The sequence below is a fragment of the Ranitomeya variabilis genome, chromosome 3 (assembly GCF_051348905.1).
Source record: "Ranitomeya variabilis isolate aRanVar5 chromosome 3, aRanVar5.hap1, whole genome shotgun sequence".
In the NCBI taxonomy this organism is placed as follows: Eukaryota; Metazoa; Chordata; class Amphibia; order Anura; family Dendrobatidae; genus Ranitomeya; species Ranitomeya variabilis.
The window spans coordinates 407,176,171-407,190,435 of NC_135234.1; the positions used below are offsets into that span (position 1 = coordinate 407,176,171).

At 46.1% G+C, this 14,265-nt stretch overlaps 1 protein-coding gene across 10 annotated transcripts in view; it reads right to left on the reverse strand.

Moving 5' to 3' along the window:
- The window catches only part of BCAS3 (BCAS3 microtubule associated cell migration factor), a 1,590,540-nt gene that overhangs the window by 1,329,687 nt on the left and 246,588 nt on the right, over positions 1-14,265 (reverse strand). The window lies entirely within an intron of this gene.

The window sequence follows — 14,265 nt, forward strand, 5'->3', positions numbered from 1 at the left end:
CACACATATATTAGCTGTTTCCAGCCAGCTAAAACTCGGCACGCTCATTGCTATCTAATTAACGCTGCTGGTGATTAAACTAAATAATGATAAAATACCGGAAAGCCGCCGGAGACACTGGAGCTTGTTCCTAGGGGCGCATGCGCCGATTACATTTCCGGTATGTACCCTATTTAAACCTGTGAGAGCGATCAATAGCTAAACCCCTTTTGAGAAAGCTGACCGCGAAACGCGCGTCAGGGGGCCGCTTGTGGAACTGGGAGAATCATCCATACATATGGGTAAGCTGCATGATGTTATTACATGACTGTTACTATGTTGGTTTGCACTGTGGCACTTTACTCCATGGAGATATATAGGATCATAGAATCTACCTCATAAGTCTTTATTATTTTGATGCATCACAAGCAGCACCAGGGATGTAATGTATTTCTCTTTTGCTCCTCAGCATACCATATGTTTCCTCCACACCTTGTTTGAGCATATGTGCTAGTATTGTATTTGTAATTTGACACTATTGGTCATAATAAAATTTACATTTTATTAATATGATTGTTGGGATGTTTATACTCCGTTCTCTTGTTCAATATGTATTTTGGAGTTTCCTGATCTGTCCTATAGATTTGGACATTAATATTGGGAGAGGTATACTAATCTACTCTCGGCCACAAATTGACTATAGGTTTTTTGAGTTTTGTGTTGAGCACATAGAAAGGAAGTGCTGCGTGTGGTAATGTGGGGGGACGGAGCCTCGTGTGGTAATGTGTGGGGACGGAGCCTCGTCTGGTAATGTGTGGGGATGGAGCCTCATGTAGTAATGTGGGGGGACGGAGTCTCGTGTGGTAATGTGGGGGGACGGAGACTCGTGTGGTAATGTGGGGGAACGGAGCCTCGTGTGGTAATGTGTGGGGACAGAGCTTCATGTGGTGGAACGAAGCCTCGTGTGGTAATGTGTTGGGACGGAGCCTCGTGTGGTAATGTGGGGGGATGGAGCCTCATGTGGTAATGTGTGTGGTGATGAGGTGGGGGGGCGGGATTGTGTGTGGTGATGTGGTGGGGGGGCGGGATTGTGTGTGGTGATGGGGTGGGGGGGTGGTATTGTGTGTGGTGATGGGGTGGGGGGCGGTATTGCGTGTGGTGTTTGCGTGTGGTGATGGGGGCGGGATTGCGTGTGGTGATGGCGTGGGGGCGGGATTGCGTGTGGTGATGGGGTGATGGGGGGCGGGATTGCGTGTGGTGATGGGGTGGGGGCGGGATTGCGTGTGGTGATGGGGTGGGGGCGGGATTGCGTGTGGTGATGGGGTGGGGGGGCGGGATTGCGTGTGGTGATGGGGTGGGGGGGCGGGATTGTGTGTGGTGATGGGGTGGGGGGGCGGGATTGTGTGTGGTGATGGGGTGGGGGGGCGGGATTGTGTGTGGTGATGGGGTGGGGGGGCGGGATTGTGTGTGGTGATGGGGTGGGGGGGCGGGATTGTGTGTGGTGATGGGGTGGGGGGCGGGATTGTGTGGTGATGGGGTGGGGGGGCGGGATTGTGTGTGGTGATGGGGTGGGGGGGTGGGATTTTGTGTGCTGATGGGGTGGGGGGGCGGGATTTTGTGTGCTGATGGGGTGGGGGGGCGGGATTGTGTGTGCTGATGGGGTGGGGGGGCGGGATTGTGTGTGGTGATGGGGTGGGGTGGCGGGATTGTGTGTGGTGATGGGGTGGGGTGGCGGGATTGTGTGTGGTGATGGGGTGGGGGGGCGGGATTGTGTGTGGTGATGGGGTGGGGGGGCGGGATTGTGTGTGGTGATGGGGTGGGGGGGCGGGATTGTGTGTGGTGATGGGGTGGGGGGGCGGGATTGTGTGTGGTGATGGGGTGGGGGGGCGGGATTGTGTGTGGTGATGGGGTGGGGGGGCGGGATTGTGTGTGGTGATGGGGTGGGGGGGCGGGATTGTGTGTGGTGATGGGGTGGGGGGGCGGGATTGTGTGTGGTGATGGGGTGGGGGGGCGGGATTGTGTGTGGTGATGGGGTGGGGGGGCGGGATTGTGTGTGGTGATGGGGTGGGGGGGCGGGATTGTGTGTGGTGATGGGGTGGGGGGGCGGGATTGTGTGTGGTGATGGGGTGGGGGGGCGGGATTGTGTGTGGTGATGGGGTGGGGGGGCGGGATTGTGTGTGGTGATGGGGTGGGGGGGCGGGATTGTGTGTGGTGATGGGGGGGGGCGGGATTGTGTGTGGTGATGGGGTGGGGGTGCGGGATTGTGTGTGGTGATGGGGTGGGGGGGCGGGATTGTGTGGTGATGGGGTGGGGGGGCGGGATTGTGTGTGGTGATGGGGTGGGGGGGCGGGATTGTGTGTGGTGATGGGGTGGGGGGGCGGGATTGTGTGTGGTGATGGGGTGGGGGGGCAGGATTGTGTGGAGATGTGTTGGGAGGGCAGGATTATGTGTGGTGATGTGGTGGGGGGGCGGGATTATGTGTGGTGATGTGGTGGGGGGTGCGATTGTGTGTGGTGATTGGTGCGGATTGTGTGTGGTAATGTGGTGGGGGGCGGGATTGTGTGTGGTAATGTGGTGGGGGACGGGATTATGTGTGGTAATGTGGTGTGGGCGGGATTGTGTGTGGTAATGGGGTGGGGGGCGGGTATATGTGTGGTGATGTGGTGGGGGGCGAAGCTACTGTGCAGGGGCGGGATTAGCAAGTAATCACGATGCCTCTTATATATATATATATATAGATATATATATATATATATGTCAGTTAGACACATTAATATATATATTTATATTTAATACAGCGCTAGATAGCAGAAAAGCCAGTAATCCAATTGTCGGGTTTTGCTAAATCACTACCGAACCCGACAGGATACGAGACATGGTTTATATACAGTAAACCATTTCATATCCGTTAGATTTTTACATATCCCTCACTAACAATGTTATAAGTGTTTGTGTGTAAAATTTGGGAGCTGTAGGGGTTAAATTAAAAGATTAATTGACGGAAAAAACTGGCGTGGGCAATTTTCTCCGCCAGAGAGGGAAAGCCTGTGACTGAGGGCAGATATTAATAGCCTAGGGAGGGACAATAGTTACTGCCCCCCCGACTAAAAACATCTGCCCCCAGCCACCCCAGAAAAGGTGCATCTGTAAGATGCACCTATTCCGCCACTTAGCCTCTCTCTCTCTCTTCCCATTGCCCTGTAGCATTGGCATATGGGGTAAAACTGGTTAATGTCACCTTGCTATTGTAAGGTGACATTAAGCTTGGTTAATAATGAAAAGGTGTCAATAAGACACCTATCCATTATTAATCCAATAGTCTGAAAGGGTTAAAAATACACACACACTTTAAGAATAAAGTATTTTAATGAAAGAATGAAACACACAGGTTTTAACATCTTTATTCTACGCTCAATCCAAGCAATGCCCTTGTTCTTCTGTAAAAACAAAATCCAAACAAAAGAACAACAATATCCCATACCTGTCTGCCGTACAGTCATGTCCCACACAGTAATCCATATCTGGGGGCATTTACATTTACAGCCGGGAGCGCTGCTAATGCGGCCGCTCCTGGCTGTAAAAGACTGGGGAAAGAATGAAAAGCAGTGAAAGTTGCTTCGGCGATTAGCGGTGCCATCACCGAAGCTGCGCCCCCTGGCAGCATGAACTCATATGAACTGTGTACCATGGGAAAATCAGCTGGCATTTTCCCAGGCTTAAGAGTTCATTTGAGTTTATGCAGCCAGGGGGCACAGCTTTGGTGACGGCACCGCTAGTCACCGAAGCTCCGTTCCCTGATTTTCATTCATTCCCCAGTCTTTTACAGCCCGGCCGGTAGCATTAGCAGCATTCCCGGTTGTAAATGTATTTAACCCCTTGAGATGGATTATTGCGTGGGACTTGACTATACGGCGGACAGGTATGGGATGTTCTTGCTTTTTTAATTTAGCCATTTTTTTTCAGAAGAACGAGGGCTTCGCTTTGGATTGAGCGTAGCACAAAGACAGTAAAACATGTTTCTTTCTTTCATTAAAAGACTTTATTCTTAATGTGTGTGTATTTTTAACCCTTTCCTACTATTGGATTAATAATGGATAGGTGTCTTACTGACACCCCTCACTTATTAACCAGGCTTAATGTCACCTTACAATAACAAGGTGAAATTAACCCCTTATTACTCCATATGCCAATGCCAAAAGGCAGTGGGAAGAGAGAGGCTAAGTGCCAGAATAGGCGCACCCTACAGATGCGCCTTTTCTGGGGTGGCTGGGGGCAGATGTTTTTAGCCGGGGGGGGGGGCAATAACCATGGTCCCTCTCTAGGCTATTAATATCTGCCCTCAGTCACTGGCTTTCCCTCTCTGGCGGAGAAAATTGTGCGGGATCCCAAGCCAGTTTTTTCAGTGAATTATCCCTTTAACACCTACAGCTCCCAAGTTTTACACCCAAACACTTCTAACATTATTAGTGAGGGATATATACAAATCTAACGGATATGAAATGGTATACTGTATGTAAACCATGTCTCATATCCTGTCGGGTTCAGTAATTCGGCGTGTGATGCGCCCTCTGCTGGATGTCCTCATATGACGTCGAGCGTGGGAAAAAGTTCCCACGCTCGACGTCATATGAGGACATCCAGCAGAGGGCGCATCACCGCGACTGAAGGTAACTACAGGTCATTGACCTACATTACCTTCATTCCCTGGGGTTTACAGGCAGGAGCACAGCTGCATTATAGCAAAGCTCCTGCCTGTAAAATATTTTAACCCCTTCAGATGGATTTACATCGTGGGACGTTACAGATCTACGGAAGGTATGTATATTGTTGGTTTATTATTTTTCCTTTGTTACAGAGCGAGGGTCTTCAGGTGGATTGAGAGAGCAATAAAATATTACAACAACCTGTGTGTTTATTTCATTAAAATACTTTGCAATATTGTGTGTGTTTTTTTAACCATTTCATACAATAGGATTAATAATGGATAGGTGTCATAATTGACGGCTCTCCATTATTAATCTGGCTTAATGTCACCTTACAATAGCAAGGTGACATTAACCCTTCATTACCCCATATCCCACCGCTACACGGGAATGGGAAGAGAGTGGCCAAGTGCCAGAATAGGCGCATCTTCCAGTCACTCAGTCACTGGCTTTACCACTCTGGCGGAGAAAATTGCGAGGGAGCCCACGCCAATTTTTTCCACGATTTAACCCTTAAATTTAATAGCTACAGCGCCGAAATTTTGCACATACACACTACTAACATTAGTAGTGTGGAATATGCAAAAAAAGGGGGGATATGACATGGTTTACTGTATGTAAACCATGTCTCATATCATGTCGGGTTTAGGCAGGAGAAATGAAAAGCCGGCAATCGGATTTTCTGCTATATCGCGCTGAAGTAAATATAAATATATATATATATATATATATATATATATATAACGAAACCCGACTTTGCCAAAAGCCGGCGACTTTTGAAATTGGCCGATCTGTTTCGCTCAACCCTAATTTTGATGATTGGCAGCTGTCACACACTTCTCAGCATGCGTTTTAAAAACGCAAACGCAGGAAAAAACGCATGTAAACGCGTCAAAACGCCGCGTTTTTTTTACCGCATGAGAAAACGCATGCATCTAAAAAACGCAGCGTTTGCACGCGTTTACATGCGTTTTTTCACCACCTGCGTTTGCGTTTTTAAACGCAAATGTGAAACTAGCCTTAGCTGATTGCTAAACGGCGAAGCGAGAAAAAAAAGTAAAAATGCCAGAATTACATTTTTTTTGTCGCCGTGACATTGCATTAAAATGCAATAATAAGCGATCAAAAGATCGTATCTGCATGAAAATGGCATCATTAAAAACATTAGCTCGGCGCGCAAAAAATAAGCCCTCACCCCAGATCACGAATAATGGAGACGCTACAGGTATCGGAAAATGGTGCAATGGTTTATTGCTTTTTTTTTATCAAAATTTTTGAATTTTTTTTCACCACTTAGATAAAAAACAACCTGGACATGTCTGGTGTCTATGAACTTGCAATGACCTGGAGAATCATAATGGCAGGTCAGTTTTAGTATTTAGTGAACCTAGTAAAAAAGCCAAACAAAAAACAAGTGTGGGATTGCACTTTTTTTGCAATTTCAGGGGACTTGGAATTTTTTTCCCGTTTTCTAGTACACGACATGATAACACCAATGGTATCTTTCAGAAGTACAACTCGTCCCGCAAAAAATAAGCCCTCACATGGCCATATTAACAGAAAAATAAAAAAGTTATGGCTCTGGGAAGAAGAGGAGTAAAACCGAAAACGCAAAACCGAAAATACCTAGGGGGATAAGGGGTTAAAAAATGAGGCTCGGTCATTAACCTACAAAGAGGCTCGGTCCTTAAGGGGGTTAAGCTCCTTGTTGGTTGGAGAACAGCAAGTTGTGCAAAAAGTACTGACACATTGAACGTTTGGATACAAGTACTCAAAAGTTTAGAGGCGGTCACACTAAGATCACCTGAAAAGGTCACAGTACATTTTGGGTTCATCCTGAAACTTCACTGGAATGCCAAATATCCTTAACTGTTTGTGAGTAGTGTAATTCTAAAACACCATGAGATAAAAATGTACCGTATTTTTCGCTTTGTTAGACGCTCCGGATTATAAGATGCACCCCAAATTTTGAGGAGAAAAATAGGAAAAAACTTTTTTAATAAATTGGTGGGGTGTCTTATAATCCATGCGTCTTCTTACTTACCAGGGGTTGTGGCTGTGGTGGATCAGGGTCCCAGGGTCGTTGCTGGAGGCAGGAGTGGAGCATTGCTGCAGGCTGGGATGAGGGGGTCTGCAGGGGGCTCCTGTGCTGCAGGGGGCTCCTGTGCTGCAGGGGGGCTCCTGTGCTGCAGGCTGGGATGAGGGGTCTGCAGGGGGGCTCCTGTGCTGCAAGCTGGGATGAGGGGTCTGCAGGGGGCTCCTGTGCTGCAGGGCTGTCTCCGATGCTGCAGGGCTGTCTCCGGTGCTGCGGGGGGCTCAGGCGACATTTTGTGAAAGGCCAGAGCCCCCGGCAGTTCGTCCATGCGTTCCTGTATGACTGACTCCGGGAAAATGGCCGCCGGAATCTCGAGAGATGAGATCTCAGCGCTGAAATCTCATCTCCCGAGATTCCGGCGGCCATTTTCCCGGAGTCAGTCATACTGGAACTAACTCCGGGAAAATGGCCGCCGGAATCTCGAGAGATGAGATGTCAGCGTTGAAATCTCATCTCCCGAGATTCCGGCGGCCATTTTCCCAGAATTAGTCATACTGGAACGCATATACGAACTGCCGGGGGGCTCTGGTCTTTCACAAAATGTCGCCAGAGCCCCCCGCAGCACCGGAGCCTCCAGCATCACCCGGGGCAGCAGCGGACAACCCCGGCAGCGGTGGCGGACGACAGCGGCGGCGGGCGGTAGCGGCGGCGGACACCCCCTCATCCCAGCCTTTAATGGTAAGCGGTATATCCCCTTTGTTAGACGCACCCACATTTCCCCCCCAAAATTTGGGGGAAATAAAGTGCGTCTTACAAAGAGTAAAATACGGTAAGTTTTGCTTGTTGCTTCTGGAAAAAATACAAGATATTTTCTATTTAACCCTTTATGATGTGGTCCCGAGCCTATGGATTGAAGGTGAGTGCATCTCTATGGTCAATGACAAATATATACATCACAATCGTATTGTTGGACCATCCACTGCACACAGTTAGGTTATTGTACAAAGCGGTGGTCTTGATGCAACTACTGAGACTGAGGATAAGTCCATCCCCTAAGCTAATGACAAGGAAGCAGGAAGCCAATGGGCTACCATGGCCACCAGAGTCTAATTAAGGCTGACCCATAGAATGAAGATACCATATTATTTATAACTCACTATACCCCCTAAACCATCACCATGTCTCTGCTCCATGCCAGTTCTATATTCTCGCAAACCCCTTTTTGTAGCTTGGTGATTTCTATAGATTTTCAAAATCAAGCTTTATCCTGCATTCGATACATTATGCACATGTTTCAGGACTAGTTTAGCAGGCTAACCTTGCCTCTCATCATATAGGCACTCTCCTCTGTGTGCAATTTACATCATTTGCAAGAGCAACGTCACCATTGGCTCCTTGCAAAAACTCATGCGTGCCATTCTGCCTCCCTAGGCATGAGTATTGGACTGATGAAGCTAGGGAACGGACATTTTGCAAGGAGCTGATGGTGGGATCACTCTATTTAAGCTGTGCACAAAGGGGCATGTTAACAATATGGGAGGCAGAACTAGTCTGGGAAAATCCTCACCCCCGCAGGACTAGTTCTGTAACATATGGTTTGTATAATAATAAATAATAATAATAATAATAATAATAAAGCTTGATTTTGAAAGTATATAGAGATTGCCAAGCCAAAAGAAAAGGATAGTTGGAATGCAGAATTAGCATGGAGTGGATCCATAGGGATGGTTTAAGGAGCCTAGGACCGCTAAAATGTCAATGTAAATTATTAAAAAAGTTTTCACATCTAAAAGCCCAAAATAGAACGGTCTTTAAATAAGTTAATGACAGCCAAAGAAAAAGATGGCAGCACAGCCCCACAGCGAGATCTGGTGTAAACTCAGGAATAGATATTTAATCCCGACACTCTCGGGAGGTGCTCGCATCCAGAATGAAGAAAAAACCTTGCAGCAGAAGTAAAGAGGAATGCGGCAACACTCACCGGATCTGTGATGAAGACTTTTCCTTTTATTAAAGCAAACGTGAACACATCTTCACGGCACGGGGGAGACAAAAGACGAAAGAGGTGAGCGGGGAGAGGACAACGGCCGTTTCATGCCAACACAGGCGTGACCCGTAGAAGCGCCTGTGTTGGCATGAAACGGCCGTTGTCCTCTCCCCGCTCACCTCTTTCGTCTTTTGTCTCCCCCGTGCCGTGAAGATGTGTTCACGTTTGCTTTAATAAAAGGAAAAGTCTTCATCACAGATCCGGTGAGTGTTGCCGCATTCCTCTTTACTTCTGCTTTAAATAAGTTATACCAAGATATAAAACTGTCCCCTATCCATAGGATAGAGGAAGAATAACTTCCTGATCTCTGTGGTATGACCACTGGGATCCCCTCCTATCCAACTGGTTGTCCCAACAGTGGGACTCCCTGTCCTATGAGTGTTCCCAATTCCAAATGTCATTGATTCAGAGATTTATTCAGAGTCCTGTATCAACACTGTAGGACCATAGGTTGCACATGCTGTACCTGTGTCGTTCTTAAACCTTATTAATAATGTTACGAGGTATAAAAATAGTACGTAAAAACACATGTAACGAGAACATATCCAGCATTTGTATATTAAATGGGATGTCTTGGTCATTAACATTGATGGCTTATCCTTAGGATAGGTGATCAATGATCAGTGTAGGTGTGACACCTGGCACCCCTGCCTATCAGCTGTACCCGGTGTCGTCAGAGGCCGGGGTGGATGTGCAGTACCCAGCCATGGCCACTATTCCATTGATGGAGCTGTGCTGTGTAATTCCAGCCGCCTCTGACACCAGCTGATCGGTGGGGAATGCCAGGTGTTACCCCCACCGATTATATACTGATGACCTATCCTAAGGATAGGCCATCATTGTTAGAGTCCCAGACAACCCCTTTAATAGTTTACTGCAGAAAGTTAGGTATAAGGAGTGAAACTGTACACTTGTCAAGCACTTGGTGTAAGATCAATTTGGAGATGAGTGAAATAAGCCAAATTAATAATTAGATGAATCAATATCAGAAAAAAATTGCATGAAAATGGATTTACAAGGATAGATTTTCACATTAGGTGTTTCCTGTTTAACACAATAGAGTTATCATGTTTACAAATTTAGATCTGTGATACGCTCTCAGGAAAGGAGAGAAAATGCTGTCCTCATGGTTTTATTATTCTCTGAGGAGTAATCGATCAAGTTCAGTTAATGTGACTGTTCCGGTAGTAAGTCCCACGATATGGTGCTTGATGAATCAACCCCCTCTGTCTCCATTTCCTTTGTCATTTCCTACTTGCTGCAAAGTCATAATGTTGTTCCACATCACTGCAGTGATGGAAATGTGTCCTGTCGCCTATGCAGCAAATGTGTAATGGGCTTATCAAATCCTACTTTCGATAACAATATTACACAGTATGAAATAAAAGTTATACAGATAAAACTTTCATACAAAAATCATCATCTTATCTTTCGCAATGTCAAATGTACGATTTTTAACACCTTTCCGATGCAGCCAGGTCTGGCGTTTCTGACCAGGAAAGATCTTTTGAATCTAACGTGTCACTTTTTGTGGTCCCTCTGGAATGCTCCAACATGTTCCAGTCATTCTAGAATGTTTTTACTTGACACATTGTACTTTATTATACTTTCATGATTGTTCTTTATTATACTTTCATGATTGTTCTTGTACATCTGTAAGATTATTTTGGCTATATCCACATGATTCTTACAGTGACTATTAAGTTCAATATTTTATACTGCACGGCACTTTAACTGCTTCTATGTGTGTCTACATGTTTGCTATTACAGCCTTAGGGTACCGTCACACTCTGCAACTTTCCAACGATCACGACCAGCGATACGACCTGGCCGTGATCGTTGGAAAGTCGTAGTGTGGTCGCTGGAGAGCTGTCACACAGACCGCTCTCCAGCGACCAACGATGCCGAGGTCCCTGGGTAACCAGGGTAAACATTGGGTTACTAAGCGCAGGGCCGCGCTTAGTAACCCGATGTTTACCCTGGTTACCAGTGAAGACATCGCTGCATCAGCGTCACACACGCCGATGCAGCGATGTCAGCGGGTGATCCAGCGACGAAATAAAGTTTCAAATGATCTGCTACGACGTACGATTCTCAGCGGGGTCCCTGATCGCAGTAGCGTGTCAGACACAGCAAGATCGTAACTATATCGCTGGAACGTCACGGATCGTGCCGTCGTAGCGACCAAAGTGCCACTGTGAGACGGTACCCTTAGGGAAAGACTCTTATCTATTTTCTACACAGTCTCAATACTGGGTGCCAATCACAGTGCATCATGCTTATTTGGTTAGCAGGCTCTACTATTATGTATAAACAATCTACACTACTGTATTGATTGGACACAGGAGGTCCGGTTAGCCATAGCCCCAAGGTGGCCACGGCTTGTTTGTTAGTTTTTAAATGTTTTTATTGTGTTTAGGCTTTTTGTATACCAATAAAACATTTAATATTGTATGGTGATCCCTATGTTCTTGTATGTTTCTTTTATCTTGTTACATAACAGTGGCTGATGAATAGCACTCTCCTTCTCCAATACCGTTGGAGGCCATCATTTCTGCTCAGCGTTAATAGATTTTCATCGCTAAACAGCACTGAGGCGCACTGGCCCATTGTCCAGCGGAGATGCTCCCTGGACCATTCAAGACAACGACGCATGTGCCTGGTGGTGTGGTCATGTACCCTTGAAGGTCGTCTAGCACACAGACCATGCTGACATTAACGGTTTTGAATGCTCTGATATGACACTTGGCTACCTGTCCTTAATTGTGCCTGGAGGTGTGTGGCATTCATCAACCAGTTCCAAAGGGAATTGTTCATAATGAAGAGGCCATCAGTGTGAGATGTGGCCATAGGACATCCACTTCCCTGCCTTTCTGTGACTCTTCCAGTCTCTTTCAATCTCTCTTGCATCCTGCTGATGGCACTGTGTGACACACTAAAATCAGTAGCTACTTCTGTCTGAGAAAGTTGTGCTTGAAGCCTCAGGCTATGTGCACACGTAGGTCGGGTCCTCTGCGGGTTCTCCAGCAGCGGATTTGATAATCTGCAGGGTAAAACCGCTGCGGTTATCCCTGCAGATTTATCGCAGTTTGTCTTACGGTTTCCGCTGCGGGTTTACTCCTGCACTTGTTTTACTATTGATACTGCAAAGATCTAATGTTAAAAATTAAAAAAAAATGGTTATACTCACCCTCCGACGTCCCGATCTCCTCTGCGCTGCACGCGGCGGTCCGGTTCCAAAGATGCTATGCGAGAAGGACCTTCGTGACGTCACGGTCATGTGACCGCGACGTCATCGCAGGTCCTGCTCGCATAGCAACCCTGCAACCGGATGGTCGCGTGCAGCGCTGAGAGGTGAGTATATCATTATTTTTTATTTTAATTCTTTTTTTTTTTACACAAATATGGTTCCCAGGGCCTGGAGGAGAGTCTCCTCTCCTCCACCCTGGGTACCATCTGCACATGATCCGCTTACTTCCCGCATGGTGGGCATAGCCCCATGCGGGAAGTAAGCGGATCAATGCATTCCTATGTGTGCAGAATCGCCGCGATTCCGCACAAAGAAGTGACATGCTGCAGATTGTAAACCGCTGCGTTCCCGGGCATTTTTTTTCCGCAGCATGTGCACAGCGTTTTCGGTTTCCCATAGGTTTACATTGAACTGTAAACTCATGGGAAACTGCTGCGGACCCGCAGCTGCAGAAACGCTGCGGATCCGCAGCAAAATCCGCAACGTGTGCACATACCCTCACAATGGCGAGAAACTGTTGATCAACTGTTAGGAGTCGCCTTGATCTCATTAAGTCAAAATGTGAATAACATGATGTGAAGGACTGTTTAAATAGCAATTCTAACTAAACACTGAGATTTATTGGCCGATTCATGGATCAAACACCTGCTGTGAATTTTGCCATTAAAGTGAACCTATCAGCAGATTTGGCTGAAATAAGATACATCCATCACCTTTTAGGGTTTATACACAGCATTCTATAATGCTGCATATAAGCCCCCAACCTGACCTGGAAGTACTGAAAAATAAGTTTTATTATTCTTACCTGCGAGATCGCTGCCCTCCAGCTTGCTTCTTGTGGATGACGCAACCCTGCATCATCCACACAGGCTCCCCGGCATCGTGTTGCTGCGCAGGCGTACTTCCCTGTTGAGGGAAGAGCAAAGTACTGCAGTGCGCAGGTGCTGGAAAAGGTCAGAGAGCCCCGACACCTGCGCACTTCAGTACTTTGCTCTGCCCTCAACAAGGCAGAGAAATACCCCTGCATAGGAGTGTGATGCCATGGAGCCTGTGTGGATGATGCAGGGTTGTGTCATCCACAAGAAGCAAGCAGGAGGGCAGCGATCATAAGAAGATGGGAGGCGCCGGACCAAGACCAGCGACACCCATCGGACTGGACAGCCCCGCAGGTGAGTATAATAAAACTTATTTTTCAGTTCTTCCAGGTCGGGTTGGGGGCTGATATACAGCATTACAGAATGCTGTATATAAGCCCTAAAAGGTGATGGCCATATCTTATGTTGGCCAAAACTGCTGACAGGTTCACTTTAAGCTCCTTGTTAGAAAACAGCAAGTTATTTAAAAAAGTACTGAAACACTTAACTGTTGTACATGTGCATTAAAAATTTTAAAGAAGGTCACATTAAGTTCACTTTAAAAGGTTAGAGTGCATTTTAGGATCATCCTGAAATTTCACCCCAAAGCCAAATATCCCTAACTTTTTGTGAGTAGTGTATATAATAAATTTTGTACAGAAGTTCAAAACAGTATGTTCAGTAAATGTTTTCAAGAGAATTTCATGATCTAAGGATTAAGGCTTTTAGTTGAGATGAACCTGTGCTGCACTTTATGCACCTTATGCTGTAGAGTCGGTGTCAGGGAAATTGAGGAATCGGAGGTTTGGCTTGCTAACTCCACAGCCCTGTTTTTTTCATCGCCATATTCTGAGAGCTGGAACTTTTTTTATTTGTTGGCAAACAGAGCTGTATGAGGGCTTATTTTTTTGAATAACGAGTTGAAGATTTTTTTGGCACCATTTTGGGGCACATAACATTTTCATCAGATTTTTCAGAAGTAGAATGAACAAAAACAGCAGTTGTGTTATTGCTTTTACTTTTTATTTTTTTCGGCAGTTCACTGTGTGGTAAAATTAATCAGACTGATTTATTCTTTGGATCAGTACGATTACAGCGATAACAGATTTTTAATTTTTATGCTTTGCTGCTTTTACAGACTAAAAACAGTATTTTCCAAAAAACAAATTTGTTTTTGCATCATCATTCTGAGAATTGTAACTTTTTTTTATCTGAATGAGCCATATTAGGGCTTGTTTTTTTGTGGGACAGTTTGAAGATTTAATTTTTTTTCTACATTTGCCAGTTCCCCCGGAGATTGAAACCCATCTCCGCATCACAGGTAAGATTTATTTCTAATGACAAATGCTTGAAAATGAAACATGCCCTCAATAAATTTTGGTTAATTTTAAAGACAG